We start from the raw sequence: 7,047 nt of genomic DNA, 5'->3' as shown, positions 1-7,047 counted from the left end.
GTGGATACATTTTAATTGTACTTTTGGGTCATTATTATAATCTAACCTAGAAGGATGTACATAATTATTTGAAATAAAATTTAATGTAACATTTTGGTAAACTTTATTTGAAGTTTAAAAATTATTTTTACTATTATTACCTTTTATTATATATTTTAATTATCCTTCCTCTTCTTAGTCTATGCATTGCCTTATTTTGAAAGCTAAAGTAGACTTGAGATTATTAAAGTTAGGGATGTGAAATTCCTTATTTCCTTCATTCTAAAATCCTTGAATATGTTTGTATCAGTTATTGGGAAATCTTTTGTTGGTATGAAACAAACTTTTAATCTGATAATGAGTTTTATCTTCAATAGAGATAATCCAGGATCATAGAAAAAGCAAGGGTTTCCAGAAAAAGCATCTACTTCCAGTAAGCCTTTGACTGTGTGGAGCACAACAAACTGTAGAAATTCCTTAAATGGATGGGCATACCAGATCACCTTTCCTGTCTCCTGAGAAGCCCATGTGCAGGACAAGAGTCAACAATTAGAACTGGACATGGAAAAATGGACTGGATCCAAATTGGGAAAGGAGTACATCAAGGCTGTATATTGTCACCCTGCTTATATAACTTATAGGCAGGATACATCATGTGAAATGCCGGCCTAGATGAATCACAGGCTGAAATCAAGATTGCCAGGAGAAATTTTAACAGCCTCAGATAGGCCGATGATACCACTCTAGTGGCAGAAAGCAAGAGAAACTAGATAGTCTCTTGATGAAAGTGAAAGAGGAGGATGAAAAAGCTGGCTTAACACTAACACTCCAAAAATTAAGATCATGGCTTTGGGTCCCATCACTTCATGGCAAATAGATGGAGAAAATGGAAACAGTGTCACACGTTATTTTCTTGGGCCTCAAAATCACTGTGATGGTGGCTGCAGCCATGATATTAAAAGACGCTCGCTCCTTGAAAGAAAGACTATGACAACTAATGTAGATAGTGTGGTGAAAAGCAGAGACATGCCCTGAGGGAATCCTTGTTGGTACAGAGGTGCCTGTAGGGGTCATGGGCCACCAGGCCACCCCCGGGGCTGGAGGCCTATGGTCCCTCCTAGGCCCCGATTCTCACCTCCTCAACTCCTCACCTCCCCGCCATCTTGGCAGGCCCCTACGGCTTGTGGCACAGATGTGGGGTGCATATTTTACCATCTGTGAAAACTTCTGTGTAATTTATTTTTTCCTCACTCAAGTATTAAAGATTACAGCAAATTTAAAAGATATGAATGAATATCCTACAAAAAGAAAAAGACTTTATATCTTTCTACTTATTCAGATTCCTCTGGAATAAGCAGAATTGCAGATGGATTCAGTGGAATTTTTTTCTGATCATTGTTACAGTGTTCTATGAGACAACCAGACAAAATATTTTGACAACAAAGATGATGATTCAGGTACAGAGACATCAAATGACTTGCCAGAATTTACAGATGGAATCAAGGTCAGAAACAGAAATCAATACAACCTGGTTCCTGGTCCTATTCTTAGAATTCTAGACCACACTGCCTTTCCTACAGAAAAATCTGCTGATATTGAAACCTGTGATGAAGAATTTGACTCTCCTGAATCAGCCCACCAGCAAACTCAAGGAGAGAGCCCCACTGAAGTTCACACTACTGAAGATGTTCCAGTTGCCGCAGAGTACATGAAATTTCTGAAGATTATGATATGGAGACAGAAAACAAATCCTCTGAGACTCTCCGAGACTAAACTGATGAAGAGTCACCAGCTAAACCTTGCAAAATTGTTGGCAAGAGCCAAGCTATGAATGTGACTGTCCAGCAGAAATGACCTTGCAGCTGCTACTGCTAGTAGCAATAGTTTCTGCCCAGCAGAAACGACCTTATTGAGAGCTAATAGCAGTGACCCCTATAAATGTGAACTTTGTGAGTCCAACAGGAGATATTTTTCTGATTCAAAGCAGCATATGATCTTGAAGCATACTGATTCAAAGGTGTGCTGAGTCTGCAGACAAAGCTTCGCTACCAGCTTCTGATCAAACATCCAAACTGCATGAAGAGGATCCCGACATTTGTAAATACTGTGATTATAAGACAGAAAGCTCTGGTATATGTACACAATGGAATACTAGTCAGCTGTTAAAAAGAGTGCATTTGAATCAGTTCTAATGAGGTAGATAAAACTGCAGCCTATCATACAGAGTGAAGTAAATCAGAAAGAAAAATATCAATACAGCATATTAATGCATATATATGAAATTTAGAAAGATAGTAATGATGACCCTATATGCGAGACAGCAAAAGAGACACAAATGTAAAGAACAGACTTTTGGACTCTGTGGGAGAAGGTGAGGGTGGGATGATTTGATTGTCAGTTCAGGTTCGATGCATGAGGCAGGGCACTCAGGGCTGGTGCACTGGGATGACCCTGAGGGATAGGATGGGAAGAAAGGTAGGAGGGGGGTTCAGGATGGGGGACACATGTACACCCATGGCTGATTCATGTCAATATATGGCAAAACCCACTATAATATTGAGTGGTTAAAATAAAATAATTAATTTTTTAAAAAGACTAATTTTTGAGACCCTCAGCTGGCACATTGCAGACACCCATTTTAGTGATCACTTTTATGGGTGTGAGAAGTGTGACATACAATTCTCCTAGAGCCGGGAACTCTCCCTACATTTCCAGGAGCATAGCTGTGATAAAAAGTACTTGTGACTGTTCTGTGAACATGAAGCGAATGATCCAGAAGGCTTGCATAGCCATGTGTTAAATGAGCATGCAGTTAATTAATAAAGTAATAAGTATAACAGTGGAGAACATGGACAATAGAGCCTCTTAAACAAAATCACACCTGACAAATGTAAAAACATCTTTGTTAGTCAAGTATGTGGGTTTCAGAGTAGACTTCATACAAATGTTAACAGATACATTGCTATTGAACATGTTACATTTTTTCCACGTTTGTGATGACTGTGGGAAGGGCTTCTCAAGTACACTAGAATATTGCAAACACTTAAATCACATTTATCTGAAGGGATTTGCTTATGTCAATACTCTGAATATTCAACAGGAGAGACTGAAGATTTTAAAATTCATCTGGATCACAAACATTCAGCTGTTTTACCTCATAACTGTAGTGAATGCTTGATGAAGTTTGGAAGTGAAAGGGAATTAATAAGTCAATTTCCAGTCTATGAGACACCTTGATTGTTCTCTTTAAATTCCATAATGTTGATGTGAAATAACTACTTTGGCAATGTTAAAAAAAAAAAAAAAAAAGCAGAGACATCACTTTGCTGACAAAAGTCCATATAGTCAAAGTTATGTTTTTCCCAGGATATATGGATGTGATAGTTGGACCATAAAGAAGGCTTAGTGCCAAAGAACTGATGCTTTCAAACTGTGGTACTGGAGAAGACTCTTGAGAGTCCCTTGGATAGCAAGGAGAATACACCAGTCAATCCTGAAGGAAAGCACCCTTAATATTCATTGGAAGGACTGATGCTGAAGCTGAAACTCCAGTGCTTTGGCCACCTGATGTGAAGAGTTGACCCCTTGGAAAAGACCCTGATGCTGGGAAGGATTGAAGGCTGGAGGAGAAGGCGACAACAGAGGATGAGATGGTTGGATGGCATCACCAACTCAATGGATATGAGTTTGAGAAAACTCAGGGAGATAATGAAGGACAGGGAAGCCTGGTTTGCTGCAGTCCGTGGGGTCACAAAGAGCCAGACATAACTTAGCCACTTAACAACAGCAGCATCTCCAATAAGACTTTGTGTTCATTATTCATTTTATGATGCTTTTACTTTTATATTATACTGAAGAATACCTATATTTATTACATTTCTTTGTAATTAACAAAATGCTTTCTTTCATTGAAAGACAGACTCCATAAACATAAAGGGTCAGAAAAAGAAAAGAAAGTTAAAAGAAAAAGTGAAAATGTAGTTGCTCAGTCCAGTCCTTTGCAACACCATGGACTGTAGCCCGCCAGTCTCCTCTGTCTATGGAATTCTTAAGGCAAGAATACTAGAGTGGGTTGCCATTCCCTTCTCCAGAGGATCTTCCCAACCCAGGGACTGAACCAAAGTATCTTGCATTGAAGGCAAATTCTTTGCCATCCAAGCCACCAGTTCAGTTTAGTTCAGTTCAGTTCAGTTGCTCAGTCATGTCCAACTCTTTGTGACCCCATGGACTGCAGCACACCAGGCCTTCCTGTCCATCACCCCTCCTGGAATTTACTCAAACTCATGTCCATTGAGTTGGTGATGGTATCCAACCATCTTATCCTTTGTCATCCCTTCTCCTCCTGCCTTCAGTCATTCCCAGCATCAGGGTCTTTTCAGATGAGTCACTTCTTTGCAGCAGGTGGCCTAAGTATTGGAGTTTCAGCTTCAGCATCAGTCCTTCCAATGAATATTCAGAACTGATCTCCTTTGGGATGGACTGGTTGGATCTCCTTGCAGTCCAAGGGACTCTCAAGAGTCTTCTCCTGCACCACAGTTCAAAAGCTTCAATTCTTCAGTTCTCAGCTTTCTTTATAGTCCAACTCTCACATCCATACATGGCTACTGGAAAAACCATAGCTTTGACTAGATGGACCTTTGTTGGCAAAGTAATGTCTCTGCTTTTTAATATGCTGTCTAGGTTGGTCATAACTTTTCTTCCAAGGAGCAAGCGTCTTTTAATTTCATGGCTGCAATCACCAGCTGCAGTGATTTTGGAGTCCCAAAAATAGTCTGTCACTGTTTCCATTGTTTCCCCATCTATTTACCATGAAATGATGGGACCAGATGCTATGATATTAGTTTTCTGAATGTTGAGTTTTAAGCCAACTTTTTCACTCTCCTCTTTCACTTTCATCAAGAGGCTGTTTAGTTCTTCATAATTTTTAATTTATTCTTTCAATATTTACTTATTACCTGCTCATTAATTGGAATAAAGGTACCAGATTACAAAAGTTTATTTCTTAATTCATGACCTTTCCTTTTGTTGAGAAGATTTACAGTCTCTAAATTCAGCTCAGTAATTGGGTTGAATATTTACTCAGGAAAATAATTTTGTTTTACTTATCTATGAGGCATTTATTATAGTATAAAGAGAAAAGAAAAAGACATTTTGTGTATATTTAAAAAAAACCAATCTTCAGAAAATTGATGTCATTAATAGCTTTATATTTAATGTTAATTGTTTGATTGATTATTATTTTTTTGTTGTTATTGAAAGCTTGAGTAAGTTCTTTGACTTTCCTTCTTGGTAGTTTGACCACAGGCAGGCATAGTAATGGAAAAGCTTATAAAATGAGAGAGATAGAGTTATAGTTTTAAAATAAGTAAAAATTTATGAAATTTTAAGTTTTTAAATTTATATAATGTCCACAGGTGGTACATATCCTTAAAATAATTAATCCCACCCCTCAACTTTCTTTCTTCTTATACATACTGAATCTGCTTTCATACACCAGTTAGCAAATATTTGCCACTATGTCATACTTGGAATATTCCATCTCCCAACTGTTTGATTTTAGAAATATTAATATCTTTGTATAATAGTGTTTGTTCAATTATTAGACTATTTTATGTCATAATGTGTTTTGAAATGAGTAGAAAATTGAAAATGCTAAAATGGTGGAAGTATTAAGTGTATTAAAAGTATAACTTTTAATTCATTTGAATTTCACTAAATTTAATTCAATTATGAAACAAAATAGAGAAGCAAAATGGTATAAAATCCTAAAAATCTGTAATTAAGTACAGCTTTTGAAAGGTGAGGCTTAATGATAAATTTATGGATATTATTAAACATTGGATTGAGTGATAATGTTACAGCTAAAATTTTTGAATGCTTCTTTGCCCTAGCACAGAGCTAAGGTTTATAAGAGTGTTGTATAATTTGATTTCCACAACAACAATATGAAATGTATGTCAGGAACTGTGATGGGGCTGAGATTTTATTCTACATGCCTGCAAGTTGACATAAATTCACCGAGGCAGGTAGAGGATACAAACTGGTGTACAAACAGAAATGAAGATCTGTGTGTTACAGAAATGGCAGAAACCAGACTATCAGCATTTATCCCAGTCTCCACATCCAGATTCCTATAGGGCAATGCAGTGAGAGCTGGGCGACTCCTGGGTTGTATTATAGGAGAGGAAGCCCAAATTTTAGGAAGCTTCAATCTTTTAAAGGGACTATAAGCAAACTGGCCCAGTTTTTGCTCAGGAAGGAGCTATTATGATAATTATTATTATGGACAGCAAAAGGTAGTGCTTCTAGCCTGGCATATATCTTTCAGGGTTGTTTGTTGTGCAAATATTTTTGAAAAGGTAGTCTGGAAAAAAGTGTTAGGAGGATCTTGATTCACAAGATAAGCAGAAATATGGAAGACTCATGGGAAATTGGGCTTCCCTAGTGGCTCAGTGGTAAAGAACTTGCCTGCCAATGCTGGAGAAGCAGGTTAGATCCCTGGGTTGGAAAGATCCCCTGGAGTAGGACATGGCATCCCACTCCAGTATTCCTGCCTGGAGATTTCCATTTACAGAGGAGCCTGGTGGGCTACACTCCACAGGGTCACAAAAGAGTTGGACATGACTTAATAATTAGACAACAACAACATGGGAAATTGTCTCCCAACAGTATAAATTTTGTTATTCCTAGTTTAAGAAAGTGAAGTTTTGAAATTTCAGGTAACCTATTAAAGTCACACAAATTTGTATCAGAACATCATTCTAGTGGTCTAAATGCAAAGGGAAGCTCATAATTCTATGTAGCTAATGACAGGATGAGAATTCACCAGAGAATCCTTTGTTTAGAGAAGCCTGCCATTCATATTTCTGTGATAACATTTTATTATCTGTGGACTATGCAAAACAACAGCAGAAAAACCCCTGTCTCAGAGCTCCAGACTTAATCCAAGCTCAATGTCTTGCAATTTTTTCAATTGTAATCTTTTTTTGCAGTATTAGAACAAATTCCTTCTTTGTATTCAGTCACTTCAGATTATCTCTTAAAAATTAACTTTCTAAAATATGTAAA

General features: G+C 37.5%; 1 pseudogene; it reads left to right on the top strand.

Annotated features, from left to right (window-relative positions):
* LOC102180399 lies at positions 1,265-3,216 on the top strand (annotated as a pseudogene).

This window comes from Capra hircus, chromosome 10 (genome assembly GCF_001704415.2).
Source record: "Capra hircus breed San Clemente chromosome 10, ASM170441v1, whole genome shotgun sequence".
Taxonomy (NCBI): Eukaryota; Metazoa; Chordata; class Mammalia; order Artiodactyla; family Bovidae; genus Capra; species Capra hircus.
The sequence above is the reverse complement of the archived record's forward strand: the minus strand, read 5'-3'. Positions and strand labels throughout refer to the sequence as shown.